The sequence below is a fragment of the Tympanuchus pallidicinctus genome, unplaced genomic scaffold (genome assembly GCF_026119805.1).
Source record: "Tympanuchus pallidicinctus isolate F22 unplaced genomic scaffold, pur_lepc_1.0 scaffold31, whole genome shotgun sequence".
Taxonomy (NCBI): domain Eukaryota; kingdom Metazoa; phylum Chordata; class Aves; order Galliformes; family Phasianidae; genus Tympanuchus; species Tympanuchus pallidicinctus.
This window is the reverse complement of record NW_026294749.1, coordinates 10,393,857-10,416,349: the sequence shown is the minus strand read 5'-3', so window position 1 is coordinate 10,416,349 and position 22,493 is coordinate 10,393,857. Positions and strand designations below refer to the sequence as shown.

The 22,493-nt window shown below is 38.5% G+C and overlaps 1 protein-coding gene across 2 annotated transcripts in view; it reads right to left on the bottom strand.

The window, feature by feature from the left end:
* Window positions 1-22,493, bottom strand: part of CDKAL1 (CDK5 regulatory subunit associated protein 1 like 1) — a 364,386-nt gene that overhangs the window by 142,781 nt on the left and 199,112 nt on the right. The window lies entirely within an intron of this gene.

Here is a 22,493-nt window from a genome sequence, read left to right as displayed (position 1 = left end):
ACAAAACCATCTGAACACCATAACCATTCGTCAGAGCAATCACGAAGCATCAAGGCACTCTCTGGATAAGTAGAGAAAGTATCAAAAAATAAGAATGTTTACAGTATGAAAATATTTTTCAGATGAGGAAAATACAAAGAACTACACAGAATCAAATCAAATCAGAAGAGATACAATAAGAAAACCACAAATTTTATAAAAATGGAAACGCTCACTGTGGACAGCAGATGGACCATAAAGGTGGACAGCAGCTAAGTCAAGCAAAGATAATTCTGTTTGGATGGAAGAATTCTCACAGTGATTCATTAATTGCAGCTGAAAACATTTACATACTAAAGGTAAACTAAGAAACTCATCACTCAGTAGTAAGTCGCTAAGCTTTAAGAATAAAAAGAGAGAGATGCACAGCTCTGCTGGTGTAGGAGCCTAGTGGCAAGCACTCTTGAAGCAGTGCTCTCTGGGCATCCTACTTTCCATCACAGCTTCATAGCAACATTTGAGCAGGGCTGCCCAGTGCCTTAGGTACTCTGAACTTGCCTACACACACAGTCATACACTGGGTTCCACTGTAGTTGCTGAGCATTTTAGAGCTGCATTCACAGCAGACAGTACAATGTTACAAAACGTATTCTGAGATTTGTTTGCCCTACATTTTCCTGAGTTATAGAAAAAAAAAAAACACACGTGAATTATGGATCACCCACATTTTAGAATTAAATGCAACACATGATATAAATGATGGCTAGCATCCTGTTGTGTTCTTTATATCAGCTTCCAATAGCTACCATCACACTACAAAACAGTAATTCACTTGCTGTTTTTCTACTGAAATAGAGTAAATCTCACTTTTAAGCTTTCATCTGGCTAGGAATGGAAATAACATTCAGGTGGAAAACAACAGTGAGGTTTTAAAGCTGTATAGGTGGGGACCATTAGCACCCTGGTGGGCTGGAACTTCAAACCAATCACGTGAAGAGGAAACAGCTGTAATAGCAAACCAGCAACAACAAGAATAACTGTCTCGTCTGCTCTCCTATCACGATGTTGAACAATAAGCAGTGGGAATAATTCATGCTGAGAGAGCCAAAGATGAAGTCTCAATAAGAGGAGCAGGGGGAGAGCACCTGTATTTTAGAGAGCTTCCTTCCCAATTTCAGGCTGGCGAAATGAATCTCCCCATGTTTAAAGATGCTGTATTTACAAAAAGAGTAAGAGAACTCCATGAACAACTATGGCAATGCAGGCTTGGTGGCAGTTGTTGCTAAGCTGTTTATTCTAGCCCTCTGCATCCCGAGTTCAGGAGCCTCTACTTAAACTGCACAATAAAACAATAGATCCCCCAGTCTTCTTAATAATGGGGAAAATCCCTCCCTTTTTCCACTCAGCCCTCTGCACTAAAACTGTATGTAGAAAACTATTCAAATCCAATGTCTAGCTGGGGATAGCATTCTGTTTCCCTTCCTCTGCAGTAAGCCTGACCAGCTCATACGCCATTCTGTTATTTGATAATTTTGGTGCTAATAAAAGCAAGCTGATTTTGTAAACAAGAAAATTGATCCAGCCTGCAGAGATTGGATGTGCAAACTCAGAGAGTTTGTTACATTATTAAGGTCAATTATCATTATATTCAAGTAATTACATGTCTGTCTTTGGTCAGAGCACATAGTTTATTCCTCATTCTGCCGTCACCACCCAGCACAAGAGTAACCTCAACAGCTGGATCCCAAGCTGTGCTCTGCTGTAATTGGAGATGACTGAGAATGAAAAATGTTGGAAAACAAAATGTTTCCAAGTAAATAAAGGAAGTTCTGAACCAATTCCTTCTCCAGCATCTCATTATAAATAATAACAATTGCAGATCATCTGAAACACGCTTTAACTTAATTTTTCTAGAGCAGTCTAAACAATCCTTATAAAGGGAAGAAGAAATCCTACAGTGACTTTATATATGTTTCAGTTTTAGAGACCACTTGAAATGATTTGTTTCTTTAATTTAAAAATTCTAGACCTTTATATTTCACTTTATTTCCATGCCACTATTGAAAACACTTTTCAGCAGTAGCACAGTTATTAATTTGAAGAGAAATCTACTCCATCTGAAAAATTCACTTCAATCTACAAAACCGTCAAAAGAATTTAAAATATCAGATGCTAATCCTACTGAAATTCTTTTATTCATTGGCCTACTGTTTAATTTCTCTGCAGGCTGCTATGGTGGGAGACAGCCAGTTCTGACGTTCTCACTATTCCACGTACAATATCATAAAGTCCTAGAATGGCACGGGTTGGAACAGACTTTAAAGATCATTCAGATACCCTGTCATGGGTAGGGTTGCCAACCACTAGATCCTGTTGCCCTGGGTCCCATCCAAACTGGTCTTGAATGCCTCCAGGGGTGGAGCATCCACAACTTTCATGTCACAACCTCACCACCCACTCAGTAAAAAAATATTCCATCCAAATGTAATCTGAATCTTCCCTCTTTTAGTTTAAGACCATTCCCCCTCGTCCAATCGCTATCCGCTCAGGTAAAAAGTTGGTCTCCATCCTGATTATATATTCTAAGTATTAGAAGGCTGCAGCAAGGTTTCCCTGTAGCCTTTTCCAGGCCAAAGAAGCCCAGCTCCCTCAGTCTTTCTTCCAGGAGAGCTGCCTCAGTCCTCTGATAACTTTCATGATATCTTTTCTTCTGCTGGGGGCTCCAGACTTGGACACAGTACTCCAGATGGGACCTCACAAAGACAGAGTAGAGGGGGTCAATTCCCTCCCTCTTCCCGCTGGCCACCCTTCTCCCATTTTCTACGCGTACCTGGGACTGCCTTGATCTAAGTGCAATTCCTTCCACTTGTCCTTGTTAAAACTTCAGTAGGTTCACACAGGCCCACCTCTCTAGTTTGTTCCCTTTGCATGCCATTCCCTCCTTCCTTAGCATCAACCGCACCACTCCGCGTGATGTCGTCAGCAAATTTGCATTCAATTCAATTCAATTCAATTCAAAAAGTGCATTCAATTCCACTGTCCATGTCATTGATAAAGATTTTGAAGACCACCCATCTGAAGACAGATCCCTGAGGGACACCACTCATAACCAGCCTCCATCTGGACAAAGAGACATTGGCCACAGCCCCCTGGCTGTGACCATCTAAGTAGCTCCTTATCCACTGAAAAGTCCAGCCTTCAAACCCATACTGCTCCAATTTAGAGATAAGGATGTGGTGTGGGACCATCTTACTGACCTTGCATATGTCCAGGTAGTTGCCATTCCTTTGTCCACTAACGCCATTACTCCATCACAGAAGGCCAGCAGATTTTATTTCCCTTCATTGAATTCTATTTAGTTACTGCCACTCCATTTATCCATATCCTTTAGGTCTATCAGCCCTGTCCCCTAGTTTGCCTGCTACCTCATCACTCTGGTATTATCTCCCAACTCACTAAAAATGCACTTTATACCTCATTCTGCATACTGTTAGTAAACATACGAGGTACTGATCCAGGATCAACACGTTGATCAACAAGGCATGCCATTAGGAACTGCCAGCTAGGTTCCACACCTTGGATCCCCGCTCTGTGAGTTGGGCAGTTCTCTCAGCCACATCATCATCCACACACCCAGTCCACACCTCATCAATGTGCATACATATATTATAAGACCCTACTGTTAAGACTTTGCTAAATTCAAGTTAAAACAAAACAAACAAACAAAAACCAAACCCTCTACATTTTTTCCCTCCTCCATACAGCCAGATACCTTGAGAGGGCAGTCACCTACCATTTGCCAGTAGTAAACCTACTGCAGGCGATTCCAATCATCTCCTTGCCCTTCACATGCCCAGAAGTGCCTCTGCCTCACGAGCTTCCCACAGACTGAGGTTCAGCTGCCCTATAGTTCCCCTCTTGCCCTTCTTGAAGGGCAACGTGATGTTTCCCTTTTTCCAGTCATCAGGAATCTCCTGATTGTCGTGATCTTTGGATGATGAGGGACAAAAGCATTGTAATGACACCAACCAGAGCTCCAGGCACACTCAGTTATCTCCCATTGAAGGATTATTTCTATTAGTTCTGGATGTCAGGGTGCAGTAGCAAGAAGTGCAGCTATGTTTCACAACTGTTTAGTTCAATACAAGCCTTAAAGCAGCTGCGGTTCCTGTTGCCCACACGATGACACATATATTAGAGTGCTTAGGAAATGAAAACACCAACTTTTATGGTCCGCATATCTTTGAAAACAAATGTATTTGAGAGCCAATATGTAGTGAAACACTAGAATATTACAAAAGGAAATACAAAGGAAGGCTATCATTCATTCTCCTACACACAAAGTCCCACTTCCTCCTTGTCAAGGTGTTTTATTCAATTAAAGGTTTGGACAAGCCATTGATTTACGATGTATACATTTCTGTATAAGCTATACATTAATATAGTGATGGCATAATTTTGTTGAATGATACAAAGCCATAATAGGAACTTGATTTAAAAGTTCATCCAATACAGACATAGCTTAAGTGATGAGAACAAACTCCTGATGCTACAAACTCTTGGTAAAATTTTGGGCTACAGTTGCATATTCTAAACCAGTAGAATTAATCAAATCTTGGAGCCACTTAACTCTTCTGTTGGCTACTTTTTAAAAAGCCTGAAACATCTCTTGGCTTTAGATTTTTAAGGCATGTAACAAAAAGTAAAACACTATTTACCTATCTAGGAAGTTGAAATTGAAGCTTGAAAGCAGTTTAATGCAAAACAGCTCGAGAAGCAGCTCAAAGCTATTTCAAAGAAACTTTAAAAAAAATCTTGGTTTCAAACATTTTTTGCCTCAAAGGGCATTTAGACTTGTGTGATTTCATGCAACATATGGAGCCAAATCAGAGCTAGACAAAAACAAACAAACAAGAAAACCCACACACACAAAAGAAGAAAAATTAGGACTGTTCAAAAGGAACTTTTCTAAATTAGGTGATCACCACAAATACATGCACACACTTCCACCATCACTTTTCGCATAAACTTATTAAGGTTACTTTGATGGTTTTGAAAAAAAAACATCACAGAGTGGAACAAAGATTTCTGACCCAGCTAGCTGTTTATTCTTCACATTTACAGCTGCCTAACATTAACGTAAGGATAGGCTACCACACAGTTTATATTTAGACAGATGTGCAGTGTGATAGGTGTACCATTATTAGATTCTTTTAATGCTGGCTTTCCATCTTATCTGAGGCGGTTATGAAAAAGGAAGCTACACAGATGTATTCAAGGTTTCCCTTTCCAGAAGTCAGGCATCAGAAGGATGAACTGTTGAGAACGTCAGCTAGTGGATTTACTTTTTTTTCGTAATTCATTAAATACAAGCTTCATTTACAGCAGCCACAGCTTTATTTTCAAAGAAGTGTTACAGCTGGGAGAGGGAAGCAAGAATTTGAGGACTAATATCAAAACCAAAACCTCTCCTTTTGCAGCAAACACTTCATCATCAAGGCATTCACAATGGAAGTTTACTACCTGTGTCTGCTGCAGGGGCTTAGCACTTTCACAACTTATACCAAATACTGTTTGTTATGCTTATTTCTGTGAATATAGTGATAAGCAAAATAGAGTATTTTGATAAAATGAGATTAGCATCTGAAATTATTGCCCTTCAGTAAAAAGGCAAATCAATTCCAAATTCAATTGAACAAGAAATCAGAATACCTCTGAAAGTAATAAAGGTTAGTTAAAATAATTTATTCTTCCTATGGCATTAGAAAAAAAATATTTCATAATAGAGTGTTCCCAATCACAAACATACAGGAGAAAGGGTCAACTGATCATTAAATACCAAAATAAGCATAATAGGCTTCTCTCTTCCACAAAGCTAACCCTTGTCCTTGCTTATAAAAGGGGTCCATCAATCCCTATAGGACACTGCTCCTAACAGCCTACTGCTTGAGCATAAAGCAGCAGATTTGCCCACTGTTAATCTGTAGTGCTTCTTAGCAAAGTGGGGAAGAAAAGGGGGAGGAAAGGAAAAAGTACAATAGGTCAGTTGCTGCTGCTGCAAACGGCATGACAGCTGAACTTATTATGAGCCCGGTTTCATTCTGCTAGAACAAGAGAGACTCCAAAGGGCATCAAAACAGACAGATATCAGCTCCATGTTCACAATGCAGCATTACGCACCTTGCTTTCAAGGAGGAAATTAATGATACCATACATCATGATAATGAATTGGGCTTTAAAGTCGGAGGAGGAAAATGATTCAAGAAAATTGAAGGGAAAAGAGTTACTTTTCATGAGTTGGTCCTAGTTCTCATGCTGTGAGAGGAGGAATTTGCCCTTTAAGACAAAAGTCTGTGTGTTCTCTTTTGGACACTTGTCTATGGTCTTCCTATTTCCACGCATGTTAGTTTCATACACAGCAGCATGTTTTGCAAGTAAGCCCTTGCACATGTAAAAAAAAGTAATTCTGCCATTAGATCTTCCAGTTGCGAAAAATATATATATATATATATCAAACTGAAGATTGTAAATCCATATACAGACATCCTAAAATAACTAAGCCATTTTTCAGAGATCATAGAATGGTTTGTGCTGGAAGGGACCTTTAAGATCACCTAGCTCCACCCCTCCTGCTTAGAGCATTCATAACCTCACTGGGTAGTCTCACCACCCTCACAGTAAAGAATTCCTCTCTAATATCCAGTCTAAATCTACCCTCTTCCAGTATAAAAGCATTTCCCTCATCCCTCTGCTACCTGTTGTTATAAAAAGTCCCTCCCCAGCTTCCCTGGAAGCCCACCTCAGGTACTGGAAGGCCACTATAAGGTGCCCTCAGAGCCTTCTCTTTTCCAGGCTGACGAACCCCAGCTCTCACAGCTTATCCTCATAGGGGAGGTGCTGCAGCCCTCTGACCACCTTCACGACCTTCCTCTGGACCCGCTCCAACAATTCCACGTCCTTGTGCTGGGGGTGTAGAACTGGACACAATACTCCAGGTGGAGTCTCATGAGAGCAGGGTAGAAGGGAAGAATCACAACTATTGCTTAAGTCTTATGCGTACTAATGATCAGGGACAAAATTAGCTAATTCAATTCTTTGATGAATCAAAAACACCATTAAAGAAGTCATTTCAATGCTATGTAACAATACGTGCATCAAGAAATTAAAGCTATACAGATGTAAAGGTGCTGGTTGACAGCAGGCTCAGCACGAACCAGCAGTTCAGTCTGGAAGCCAAGGGGGCAAATTGCATCCTGAGGTGCACTAAACACAGCTCAGCCAGATGGTCAAAAGAGGCACTTATCCCACTGTATTTAGCAATGATGCAGCCTCACATTGAGTATTGGGTGCAGGTCTCAGCTCCACAGAATAAAAAGATTGTAAAGGTCTTCGAAGGCGGTCAGCCACTAGGATAGGCTTCCTAGAAAGGTGGCTGATGCTCCATGCTTTTCAAGAGGCATTTGGACAATGCTTTCAATAACATTCTTTAACTTTTAGTTACCCCTGAAGAGGTCAGGCAGTGGAGTTGGATTCAATCTTTACAAGCTGATTTCAACTGAACTGTTCCACTCTTTTGACTGGGTGACCACAGATAACAAAATTTGCATGAAGGGATTTAAGCACAAAGGAATGCTAATTCAGAAAACTCAAACAGAACTGATTAAGATTGTTCTGTGGTCTTGTATACAATAAACAGACAGGTAGGTCCATGAAGTGTGGAATTACTGTTCTCAGCTCTATGCTTCACAATTCATGAGCTACTGATATGCTCCTGTTGGCCTTGTACAACAAGCAAAGAGAGGGGGCACTCAACCATCCAGCAGTCTTCAGAATAAAAAAAATAAAAATTACTCTTCAGCTATTGAAAAGGCAATATTTCTCCAAGATAAAAAGCTAAGGAATTAAAATATATCACTTATATGCCTAATTTTGAAACACAAATGGCAAAACTACTTCAAACTTTGTATTGAAAATGACAAATATGAGAGATTTTGTTTATGACCTCGAAATTCACTTGGAAAAACAAAAGGGTAATGTGTCACTCATTATAAGTTCTCCATTTAAAAATGAAAACAGGCTATCAGTCTGTTGCAGATGAAATACTAGAAGCAAATGGTCACATGCTGCACAAATTCACATACATGGTTGTGAGCTGTAGGCATATTCTGTGACATTACAGGATGCAGTGCTAATTAACGGAGGCTTTTACTGAAAAGCCATCTCTGTAGTGCTAATTTAAACAATGTCTTTATGGAAACTGATTAATTCTCTGGAAGTAACATACCATATCAAGTTTCAATAATTAAATATATTTGTAGCCAAGCTAAATAATAATCAGAATGAGTTTAGAATGAGAATAGCTTGCAGATTTTACAATAGCAGCTTGAACACCAGTTACAGGATGTGGTAGAATCATTTGACATGGGAACTTGCTCTCCAGAGATCATTCTCCAGCTCACATTTCCTGTGTTTTTGAGAGCCAGAGCCTATTATGTTCTTTCATTCAAAGTTTCTGACTTTTTTTTCCTAATAGATTAATAGCAACAGCAGAAAGAAGCCACATTTTGGTCATCTACACACCACCTATTTAAAATTACTTGAAAACTAGTTCAAAATTATTTGACTTAAAGCAGAATGTTGAAATTTGAAAATATTTTTAAAGCAAAAATAAAAATTGATAAAAGTTGAGGTCTACCTTTGACTGAAAAGATTAACAAGAACGAATTATCTCTGACCTGTTACATACCTCTAGATGAAGGCAGAAATCTTAAATTCTCCTACATGTTCTGATCAAACAAAAGTATAATTAAGTACCACCATCATAAGTGACAAATATTAGTGTCAAACAATGCACAGCTATTAAATTATCAACAAAGATATAATAAACCTCAAGGATGGAATACATGGAATACAGAACTATTTACTAAAAGGGGCCTTCTCTCTGTAAAGCAACCCTTCTGTAGATCAGTTTTCTTATTTTATATCAAAGTACTCGATTCCAAGGACAATATCAGATACCAAAGATACGGAGGGGCAGTGTACAGTTTCTCAGGATGTCTTAAATCCTCACAATAGCATAGATAAATATTTAACTCATTAGGAATACCCTAGCCTGTATTTGCAAAAAAAACAACTTGTTGCCGTACACAATAAGCTCAAGAGGCTTAGTAGGAAACCGAAAAGTAAAATATTCTTTAAAATTATCATAAAGATAGAAATCATACCATAATCTCCCCAATTTCTGACACAGATCTCTAATACTCACTGCTCCTTAAAGTATATTCTAAAATGGCTGTCATATCCTCAGGAACTCTAAATGGATCAATTTAAGAAAGAAAGAAAGAAGGCTATTTTGAAAGTAATGCCTCCTATATAATTATGTTGGTCCAGAACATCAGTGGAGGACGTTGGTGGTACAGAAGCAGAGGTTGAACCTTCCCACCAGTATGTTATCACATTTTGTTGCTGCGTGACAGATTGCAGCACAGGGACAGTCTGAGAAAATGGCATCATGGATGTGCTGATGAACCATAGATGTGTCACTGAATTCCTCCATTCGGAAAAAAAAATCTGCCTACTGACATTTATTGATGCTTGCTGAACATTTATAGAGACCAAAGAGTGGAGGTGAGCACAGAGAGGTGGTGGGTGGTGTATTTCAGCAGTGGCAACAGTGACAGAGGGACTCCTCTGCTGATGTAGATTGATACGAGCACAGCACGTGGGCTGTTCATGCCTGGTGAAAATGTATAGCCAATGCTAGTGACTGTGTTGAAAAATAGTGTTTTGTAGCTGAGAATTTGCTCTATCAAGTAGCATTACTGTGCTCTTTGTATTTGCTGTATTTTCCACGGACAAATATAAGAGGTATTACTTTTGGAGCGACCTACATAGAACACTTGTACAATGCCACTCATGGAGTTTCCCTAATTCTAAATTTATTTAAGTATATCTATTGAATTTTCACTGAGGACACAGTGGGTCCATCCACCTTCATCTAAATTTATACAAAATATTCAGTGATACACCAACAAAATACATCATAATCAAAATGTAATCAAAAATCTGTTGGAGATGTCCACAGGGAGGTCAAAGTGAAATCATTCAAGGGTTTTAAAAGACATTAATGTTTTTTCTTCATACAGATTAATTCCCATTATGGTCTTATTCTAAATAATAACTCACTTCCTGATGAACTGATCGTATGTCAATACAGAGACATGAATTAAGTCAAAACTAAGAGAGATGAGCTTCTGTTGAGGAACGTCTATCAAAAGAATATTAAAAGTGCAATTACTTGATACTTTCAAAACTGGAATTCCAACAGCAGCCTAGTTGCTCAGAAAGAAAAAGTTTATTATTTCTCCTGCAAGGAAACACCGAGCAGATGACAATGGAGAAAAAAAAACACTTTAAAAATTTGTCAAAATAAGCGAGCAATATCTTTGTTCATTAAAGAATTCCTCTTTAAACGCTTAGGAAATAACTACAAGTCTTATACAATCTTGCTTCTGTCTTCATTTAAAAAAAATTGTAATGATTTCCTTGTAACATGCTGTATTTATCTCTGAAAAATATAACTCAGTGTAGTCTGAGGGAAAAAATTATGAAGGTATTGAACTGTATAAATCCTGTAACAGCTGCTCATCTGCATTAACTGTTAGAAAGCCATCATTAGGGATAATGTGAAAGATTTTGCCTTAAAGATTTTTTATTTTTATTTTTTTAAGGAGACATCCTTAATACTGAGATATCACATTTCCCTTCAAAAGGGTGCCTGTATTCTCAAACAGTGCTTCTTGGCACAGCAGTTTTAACATTGGAGTAACGGTGTTGGTGTTATTTGTTCTCTTTTACTTGAGATGCCTTTCCAGTGAGAAATGCATTTCATCATTTCACAGCGTTCAGTTTTAGGACACTGACACTCATCCGTTCTGCAATGGGCATGTCGAAGTACCAGCTTTTTGCTGCCTAGAGAGAGAATATTTATTTCACTTTGGAAAGCAGAGGAAAGTGAAAGGAAGGCCGGGTTCCGAATTCTGTCAGTGATGTACATGTGCTGCAGCAACACACCAAAACTGTGACAGGAACACGTACAACACCACAGCAGCTAGGGCGAATGATGCAGTTCGTCTGGTACAGAAGTCCAGGCCATGAGCATTGTTTATGGGATCCTTGAAGGGACACAGAAAAATCAGTTTGCAGAAAAATCCTTCAGGCAGCAGCAGTTCAGTCTTACAGAAAATCCTCTCGTGTCCAGAATAAAAAGAAAAATCCTTTGAATAACACACCAACCTGGTATGCCTGCTCTGAATGAGTACAAAAATGTCATGTATTCTCTTATTAGCAACTCTACACTAAATGATTCTACTGAATATCATTACAGAAGCTGCAACAGAAGCTGATATTGGGAAGACAGTTCCTTGTTTCAGGGTTTTCAACAGTTTTCATCAGTTCTGAGTTTCAGGGTAAAGAGCCAGAAGTACAGAGTGAGGCTTTTCTTTGGTTGCCGCTACAATGCCTAAGACGCTGTATTGAAATATGGAATGCTCAGCACTTCAAAACTTACAAAAACATCAGCACAGCATTCCAGTGACTGATCCACTTAACAGCAACACTGCAATCAAGTCACAGAACTCTGCAACTGCTATGGGGCCTCAGAATTCCACACGTAAATCATCTTTGGAGGAACTCAAATAGTTTTCCTTCAGGACACTACGAACTCTGAAAATAAATTCTGACCTTAACTGTATAGACGAGTCACAAATCAATTACAAATGCTATTCAAGAATGTTTTCCATTTTTCTGAAAGAAATACAACCCAGTAGTGAAGAAGTATTGCTTTGCATACGTTTATATTTTCTCATAATGATAGGTAGCAAATTTTACAGAACATTTTTAATAAACATGCCAAAATTCATACACAAAGTTGGATAAAGAAAGAAAACTCACAAAATGCACTATGAAGTCATTGAACACCTAACCCAAAGCACAGCTCACAACGTGTACTATCACAGACTGCTCAACTGCAGAGGAGACATGCCCTATTTACACACACCACTTGTAATTGCATACAAAAACAAGCTCCAACAAAGTTAGAAACAGTAAGAAACCCAACAAAGGGTCTGTTTGTCCCTTATTTTATAGGTGGAAAAGGCGTCATTTCTTTAGTAACATATTTTGGCTGCCAATAATTCCCATTTAACAACAGGAGCTCTCAAGCAGTGGCACGTGCTTGAATTTCCAAATAACTTATTAAAGGCTCACGGTGACTCCTAAGTAAGCATGATTTTTTTTCGTCCCTACAAAACAAATTCATAAAGATGGGAATAAAAAGGCTCTTTGAGCTTAACATATTTTCAGAAATTTTCTGTTATTTCCTCCCTCCTATCTCTGCCCTCAAGTAAAATACAAAAAGCAGTGACCTATTTCAACATTTTTCCTCAAAGGGAAATTAAAAGCATGTAGTAAATTTTATATAAAGATCAGATCTAGCATAAGAATAAAAATTAAAAAAAACACACAGGATGAAAACACTTCCTTGAAACCTACAGTGAACTCTAGGCATACCTGCATTATCTCAGCTGATGTACTGAGTGATTGAGGCCCACACACGGGAAATAAACATTTTAAGAATGAACTTGAACACATGAATGCAAGCAAAAATCAGAAGAACTGACTGGGTTAAATAGCCATACAGTATTAACTACAGATCAGAAGCAAAAAATCAACTGAAACCCCTTAGAAAAAAAAAAACCTTCCAAGGGAAATATATTCGTTTCCTCCTGTCAAACAAACAAACCAGAAATTATCCTGGGATTACAATGAAGTTTCCCCCCATTTGATTACATTTAGAGGTACTACACCAACAAGAGTTTTGATGGCAGTCTTACAAGGCACTAGTTAAAAATCAATCACATTGATCAATAGCAATACAGAGCAACAGAGAAACTGTGAGCTTATATATTTTCTAAACGATCTCTGTTTTGCATTTAGTAAGAACTGAGTTACTAGAACCCATTACTGCAACCAAATCCTCCCATTCTAGACTCCAGTGTGGAGCTGGATCCCTTAAGCTTATATTTAAGAAATAAACCTTTAATCGGGATACCTAAGAAAGCTTTACACAATCATGCTGTGCATATACCATTCTATCCCAGCAACAATCTAACTCACTGACCAGTTTCATCCAAAACTGACAGAAAACTGGAAATCTCTGTGGTGGTGAGTTCCCACAGGTCTCAGGAATATGAGTCAGTAGGTGAGGAAGCACAGACTGAGGTGGTGTCCCAGGAAAGGACAGGCAGGGCTCAGCCAAAGGAGTAACCCAATGGAGTAACCACTGGGCACCGAGCCTTAAGACAGCAGGCATCCATCATATTGTGAAAGAGCAGGTCTTAAATATAATAAACATTAAGTAGGTAAAAAGCACTGGCTCACACGAGAACCAACTTGTAATTACAATTATTTGCCCAACAATTTTAGTCTACTTCTTTTAATACCTAAAGAAAAGCATGTGACGATAATCAATAGCATGAGACAGTTAAATAACTCTCTTTCTTCAGGTCATTAATATCCTTTAGCACTAGGCCTCCGAGCAATTCATCACACCATATGCCTGAATGCATGCCACTGGAGCAATAGTTTTTCTCTCTGTGTATGTTTCTATGCATGAGAGAACAAATATTGAGACTATCTGACAGTCTCCATTTTATTTTCCTGGTCTGTTCCAACACATTTAACCACAATGCCTATCTCTTCTCTTCCCTCCCCTTCAGCCTGCCCTGTCAACGACCTTAAACCCAATTTAAATGAACCACCCTCTGCCATTAATGGGAAATAATTCAGCCTTGGTGATGGTTTGTTAAAGCCTCTCTTATAAAAGAAATCACACACATCTTTTCAATCATCTTGAATCATACGAGGGCTTTTGGGCTTCAAAAATCATTCAGTAGTGATGTTAGGGAGGCCAGACGTAAGATGGAGTTCAAAGCAAAATCATTTATTTGCTCCAGCCCTTAATTATAAATTTAACATGAGAGAGCCATAGCCTGAGCAATTTCCACGCTGCAGTTTGAAAATGACTAAGTTCTGTGGCTCCAACAGATTGAGAGGAAGGATTTAATCATTCTGCCCACTGCATGTTAATATATCTTTTCTTCTCATGCTCTGTAGAAAAGCATGCCAAATATATGAGATTGGCAGCTTTAAATTCACCTGTAAATAACTCAAATAAGGACATTTAGTATCAAACTTTTCTCAAGTACTCAGAAATGCTAACAGTCAGATCCCCGAATGGACTCAGGCTTGCAGCTCCTGTTGATTTCCTACAGCATTAATCCTTACAAAGGTATTTAAACACCTCATAGCTTATTTTCAGGATATATGAGAGCAGGGAACGTGGTTAGTAGATTTTGCACGGATTCTGCAATTCTTCTTTAACTTTACATGAGAGCTTCTGGTACCTTTCGCATTTATTCTGATCCATGAAACAGAAAGATAACAAAGGTCTGAAATCCTGGATAAAACGAAAAAACATGCAAAATTAGACCACGCTTTAGCCTGGATAAACTAGTCAACATGTAACTATCACAATGTAAGAAGTGTTACTGCTTTAAGGGAGAATTCTTATGAAAGTGTCTACTTCATTAAAAACAAGCTCATGAAACAAAAAGCTCTGTGCTGCTAGACACAAACTGCATTGTGTCTTGCAGGAGAGTCAAGTCTTGGCAAGCAGCCAGGTGCTGAAACCCATCCAGGCACATCAGATATATATTAATGCAGGATAATCTGTAAGAAAAGCATTCTTTCATAAACATTTTTTTCTTTGTAAAACCATCAATCAACTTCCCAGCCGAGCACCATGTGGCTCAGCTTAAGAGATCCTCAAAAATGCTTCAGTGTCTATAAACCACCAGCTTATTTCAGAGACGAGGTGCCTTTCAGTGCCCATTGTCCTCAGCATTTGCCGAAGTTATTTGGCCGGCTGTCAGCAGCTAATTCTGATTTGTAACTTGGGAAGCCAGCAGCAGGAGGTTGCTCAGACGTGACTGGTGTCATCCCCGCACCAATTAGGCAAGGTGCAGACTGCCAGACAGGAGTGTTTTGCGCTTCTAGGAACTTGTTTTATAGTTATAAAAAATACCTTAAAGTTATTTCATAGGAACAGCATTAACATGCAGGATCACCTGAACATCTGATTGAGAAAGAACTCATGAAGGCATGTTGTTATTCAGCCCAAATTAAACGGCATAGAATGGCACAGTGATACATGTTTTGTTCAAGTTTTATTTCCTAGCAAGTACACATTGATTGGCATTATTACTTAGGACAGGCACTGTAGCAACAGAATGACTCAAAAATTTTCCAGAGGAAACTTACTACAGAAAAGTAAATTTCCAAGTGTTTTCAGTAAAAAAAAAAAATACATCCAAAGAATGGCAACAAATATTCTAAGAACTATTTCTATAAATAAAAGAAGCTCTACTGATATTCTGTGGAGGTAGCAAAGTCCATCTCAAAGCATTAATTCTTGGGGATTCTTGCATACTCAACAGGTAAAATACCGTTTTCCTACACACCTGATCTTTAGATGGGCAAAAGCTGTTGGTTTCTAATTCAAAGCCCTTCTATGTCATCATATAAAAGATATGTTCTGATTTTATAGCATATATTAACACACTGACACCTCTACATTATTTGATAAGAGTCAGGATGAGGAAATTATCATTGTTTAAATCAATAGGAGATGATATAAAGAATTTCACTATCATATACCTACCAGATGAATTTGCTTATGTCAAGGTGGATGTATGCTTACACAACCCACAAGCACAACTGCAGCTCTACTGCAGTCATACTTAATTTCCTCAAAAACGGTTCTTCAGAAAGAGTAACATCACACTGGGTAACACTAAGATTACTTGTTGATACCTGAATGATCTCAATAAATAAAGAACATTCCTCTCACGCTACGAAGAGCACTTAATTAGCCCTATTCTAAATTGCAAAAAAGTCGTGGCTACGGTACCCACTGGACATCCATTTATTTCAAATAATGAATACACTTTAGAAACAAGAAAAATAAAGTGATGTTGAAAGAGTACACTTCATCTTTCCGTTTCTGTAAGTGGAGTAGGTAACTTTTTTTCTTACCATAATTGTGTCTAGTGTGGGAATAATGGATATGTACCTGTACAAAAATCTGTATTATTTCTAAAAATCCCATTAACTCATCATCTTGGTATTGGAAATGAGAAGTTTTCCATAGACATGTTCCTTTGGAGTAGTTATTTCGTAAGATTATAGACTGAAATGATGACATAGCTTTAAATACTGCCTTCCTCTAAAAGCAAGGCTTGGTGAACAGCTTTTCCATCATCCACCAACATTCCTTCACACGCAAAGCCTGAAAACCACAGCTCTTTTTGTTGAAAAAAATGTTCTGCTTCCTCCAAACCCTTACTTTTCACTTCTAAAGAACCTCCTGCCTTACAGCAGCTTAAGAAGACACAACTGCATCTGCAATAATTCCACCCTCCTGTCTGCCACGATGTCCTGTTGCAGCCTGACATTCACACAGCAAGCGGAGATGGTCAAAACAGAGGATGTGATGTAGGAAAAGTTCTGCAATAGCTGCAATTCCTAAATCAAACATGGGATGGTCTTCCATGTCTGATGCAAGAGCACAGGGCCTACTAAGTTTCAGTCATGTTTAATGATTGCTACACTGCATTAAAAACCAAACATGCTAATTAGTTTTCAATTCTTAATTAAAATGTTTGAGTATTAAAAATACTCTGAAGAAATTGGAACGTAAGAGACTAAATACCTTGGATCCCAAAGCTCCATGTGATACGGAGGTGAGTCAGATTTTATTCTGGAATCACGGTGCCTACAGTCTTAATGAAACTCCCTTCCACACGTAGGCAAACTTGTATTTGTGTCAGTGTTAATTACATCTCCTTATATCTACATGAACTCACACATGAGTTACATTCTTTTGAAAAATGCAGTCAACATGCTTGGGCCTAACAGTTAAGAATCAATCACTAAAGTAATCTTAACGTGCAGAAGTTGCAAGTCTGTGGAATTATTAATAACGGGAATTTAGACAAAACAAGAAACATGGATTTCCAAGCAGTTTTCAAATGTCCTCCACCAATAACTTACAGAGAAAGCAAGCAGATCACTCTCAAAGTAATACCTCCTATGTATTTCCATGGAAACTACAGCAGATACAAAGAGCACAGTAACATTCTTTGATAGAGCAAATTCTCAGCTCCAAAACACTATTTTTCAGCATAGCCACCACCACTAGCACTTTCACCAGTCATGAAAAAGAGCCTGCATGCCATGCACATAGAAGAATACAACAAAGTTCTACAAAATCATGAACACACAAGAAAGAATCAGAAATGCACTTATTTTTGCTATTGAGGATTAAGAAAAAATTCAGGCAGTGAGTTTCTTAGGCAGCAGCCTAAGGATAGCAGCCTAAGAAGGATACTCATTGCTATAGGCTGCTGCAGAGACTGCAAGTGCAACAGTCTGCAATTTATGGAAGAGGCTAATAAATATGATGTTCAGGCAGCAAGCTCTGCCATGGAGGCCCCTATAAGCTCGGAGGCTCTGCATGAGTTAAGCAATGCTTCACCATGAGCTGCCCTCTTCTTTCACTGTTTTCAGCACACCCAGAGCTGAGCAGTACTGGAAAAAGATACAAGAAGCTCACTGCACATTCATGGCAGGTGCCTGACATGGTAGAGTAATACTTACTTGTGTTACATAGTTCAGCCGTATGCCAAGACATGAAGAAGGCAGGAGTAAACTCCAAGTTAACAGATCACAGATGAATCCATGGTTTTGTAATGAAAGATGGTATACTGAATAGAAATTCCAAACATGGTCCTAATAATTCCACGCTTTTGTCTTAATTCAAGGAAATTCATGGGTTAGACAAGACACGCCAGGAAATCCTATATTGTAATGCAAGCTGAAGTATATGGATGGAGCTAGATCCAGCTCAAACACCTCGTCAACATGAAAACATAAAGCTACTTAAAGTCAAGGTGAGGTGTCTCATTAGGAAAAAAACTGAACTGAGGAGGTGAACTCTATCCATAGCATATATTAACCAAGCCTTACCTAAACTAAAACACTTTTCCTAACAAAATCTTTTCTTTGTCAGACATTAAAATATTTGCACTTGAAAAGCAGAGCCATAGAAAGCCATGCGACTAGGATGCTTAGATGCTGGTGTTTCATTTAGCCTAGCAAGGTGTTTCAGAACACAGTTTGGCATCTAAGCAGAGTGCAGACATGCAGCATCGGAGAGAACAAGCCAAAGAGTACGGCATTAGGCAAGCATGGTAAGTGCAGACAGCTGTGCTATCTGATACATGCAGTGAGATGACCACCACTTAGCTTGCTTTATTTCAGGGAAAAAGAACTGCCAAAAACTGAGAGGTCTGGGTTTGGTTAAAAAAATACTCATCCAATTGGGATGAATTTAGATGAAAGAAAATAGGAACTGTGTAATTATACACACTTACCTTGACAAATAGAAAGCAATCTGTGATTAGAACATAGTAATTAGTTACAAAATGCTTCCCATGGATTTAATTACCCATCCGTCTACACGTTTCTTAATTACTTTTATCTCATTGCATCAGTAAAAATTTCTGCCTGAGGCAACTGCCACTCGCTTATTTACACAGTTTCTAGTTTTTACAGTGCATATATTATAGGAACATGCACAACAATGCTAGAGTTACAGTTGAAATTTCATGGAAAAGGAATTTCTTCCTGAGTTCTCCATGGAAATTAATTCTTGGGGTTGAATTCAACCCTAACTTTATCACCTATGTATTCCAGCGGTTTCCAAAAGCCCATCATGTCATTTAAAAGAAATCTGAAGCAACATCACAAGTTCTTCAGTAAAAACTGAAATAAATCTACGTTCACACAACTGAAAACGTGGTTCATAAGCAATACTGCAAACATAATTGTAATGCAAATGTAATGTATACCTAACTTTTCCAGAGAAACCTGTAACAAACAAAACAATAGGTAGATAGATAGCTACTGAAGTAGTAAGTGTATTTAACTTGTTTATTTGAAGCTTTAAAGTGTTGATTTGTTTGCTTTCATTTTGAGGATTTTTTTTTCCCTTTAAGGTACAGATATTTTTGCTGAGGTTGCATGTATTTTGCTCTGACAACTCTCTGTAGCAAGAAATTTATCTTTTTATCTACCCATGAAATGGTGAGCACAATACTCCCAACAGACAATAAATATCTGGTACACAGTTTATAAATTTTAAAAAGAAATGCTTAAGGACAAAACTGAGTTTATCCACACTCAAACTTATCAGAATTTATGAACAGCAAAAGCATAAATACAGTTTACATAGGAAATGTCAGGAGGTCCAAACGACAAAAATAAATTTACTCCGCAATAGGAAAATGCTGGAGTTATTCTAATGAAGGAAAAGCAAGAGATAGGTTCCTCTACAGGGCAACACATTTGTTGCTGGAGATTCAATATTTCTGAATGTGTTTGAAGTTGTCAAGAAAAGACAATGCCAAATATGCCTTTAGGCAGATGAATTCAAATCTGTGTAAAAGACTGGATCTCACACCGTCCAGCTTTTCATTTCTAGACATATATATCAGGTTAGATTTTTTTTTTAGTAGCCGCAATGCAAGCATTTCCACATGAGCAGTGGAAAAAGAGCTGGAGTACAAGGTTCTGTCAAGAAAAGCAGCTAGGTGCTGGCTTTGCAGTCATTGCTGGAAGTAGCTCACTTTCAATAAGCAATGCAGAACGTGAAAAAAAATAAACAAATGTTGTTTTGAAATCGAGTGCAAATTAAAATCATGGACTACTGCACTAGAGAAACTAGTGAAACTCATGACAAGTGTTAAAAACAAGATGTGTCTGCAAATCAGTCCTTGCACATCAGTGGAAAGACCCGTGACATGTTCCAAAGCAGGAGCAGTACAAAGCACAACACGCAGCTGGCAGAGCGAGGCAGCAGCCATCATCTGCCCTCTCCTCCAGGAGCTGCCTGACACACCAACATCCTTCTGCAAGGCTCCCTGTACACCCTGCTATCAAAAAGCTCAGGTTTTTGTTAGCCTGAATGTGGCCGTCTCAACTGGACTGTCATGAAAAGCCAGATATTCCACTTAGCCTTAATAGTTAAGAATCAATCACTAAAGTAATCTTACTGTGCAGAAGTTGCACGTCTGTTGAATTATTAATAAGCAATACAACTGTAAATGTTTTTGTTCACCATTCTTCAGTGCACTTGCAAATGATTTCAAAATGAAAGGTGCTGGAGCATGAAGACTGTAGGCAGCCATTGCTTTCTGAAATCACAGTGCAGGGAATTGGTGGAATTCTCGCCTGCCTGGGTTATAATCAGACATTGTGAACTTTCCTTGAAAGCAGACTTCAAATTCACAGGGGTCCCCAGCCTTCAATCAAGAAAATGCTTGAAACAACCTCCATCTGCCATTTTAATGTATTCTTCCTAAAGAGTTCCATAAATATTTAATATAAGAAACGCACTGTTTAAACACAATGAATGGCTCGTGAAATTAAAGTTGGCTGACGGATTACACAATATAATACACAGTAAACAATGGCTACAAAAAACCCAAAACCATAGGCAGAGCCATACAGTCTTTCACTCTTCAGTTGAATGAATCAGAAAGGAATGCAAAGGTAAATTTCATGATCTTCTTAGAGATAGAGCAAGCTTGAACAACAGCCTTAACATAGAGCATGCTCCTAATTCCCCGTGTGCACAGACACACAGCAGACATTGTCTGTCAGCAGTGGAGAAGACATGGACAAAATCTTTTTTTGTTGTTCCTGACAGCCTTCCTCCCCATACACCTCAAAGAGCTACAGTGAGAAAGCTGAGAAGTCAAAGCTCTGTCCAAGATCTTAAGCGGGGCTATAAGGATGTGTAATCAAACGGCCTGGTTTGGAACAATTTTGAGCAATAATACAACGAGATCTAATGACAACAGTGTTGACTTATCAATACACATACCATGAAACTATACAGTAAGTGCTTCACAAGCTGCCCAGCACACAACCAGAACCAAAAGACACTGCCACGACAGCACATCCCGGTGTCTTTTTCACACCACACACAGCTGTGCCTCTCTGCAAAAGCCATATGCTGGCTCAAAAATGCAAACTTTAATGAAGAACTTCAAAACACACGCTGCCCATGTCTGACACTAATTTACACACATATATTTACACACGTGCACACACAGAGGCTAATATGCATGCTTACACTTACACTATCACATTCATCTCTTCGAGCCTCTATAACATTCAAAGCACTCACATATAAAAGCACAAACATAAATACTGTTGTGGTTCCCCCCCCCAAAAAAAAAAAAATCACACTCTGAAGTTTTGTAAACTACACCTGTGGTACATAAAACCACTACTTCAATACACTATAGTGTATTTTCTATATAGTATTTTCTACTTCAATACAAAATAGTGTTTGTTTAGCAGTATGTAACCAGTGAATGTTTGCTTCGTTAAAGACTGGCCCTTTAGCAGAAAACACTCTCATGCCCTTAGCAGAAGGCAACAGAGGGCCTAAAAAATGAAAGAAAAGAATTCTTAATTGTAAATAGAAATTTAAATGCAGACAAGGCAGAGCTACAAAGACACCAACACTGGAATCCACAAAGAACACAGTCCTAAAATTACTTTTATTCATCTTCCTTGTGCCACATCAACAGTTTAGAAAATCATTCAAACTCAGCACCTCATAATTCTCTGAAGACACCAATAAAAACATATATGCAGTAGTAAACCCGTTCCAAATCTTTTTACAGTCATCATGAATACTTGATTTTTTAAATGGTCCAAAAATGACTTTTTAAGTATTGGAATTTAAGAATGACTTTTTTTTTCCCACTACTTTTATAACAAAGTTAAGGATCAAACTGTTACCTGCGCACTGCCAAATCCAAGTCTTCCCAACCTAAATGTCAAAATCTAAAACCTTTGAACTATAATCATGATGAAATTTTGATACATTTATACATCTCATTATACTTTATAATCTCAAAAATTCATATTCAGGTAACTCTTTCCCCCCCCCCCCCCTCCCCCCCCCAATACAACATACACACCTATTTCTAAAAGAGATCACTACCTGTGACCAGCACCCGTTGCTGTAGAGAATGCAAATCAGCCTTCAAAAATGAGTGTAAGTCAAGTTTAGAATCGGCCTCAATTCAAGTACAAAAGAAAAATAAAAGAAAATCATACTTTGAAAATGATTCTTGCTTCTCTTATGAGCTATATGTATCTCCATATATACCATGCACGCATGTGCAGAGATCTCCAGTTGATAACTGCTGGAACAGAAATCAGTGTGTTATGGGGTCCGAGATGGTTGATGTGGTTTTACCTGGCAGTAGCTCAGCACCACACAGCCATTCACTGCCCTACCCTCCCAAGTGTGA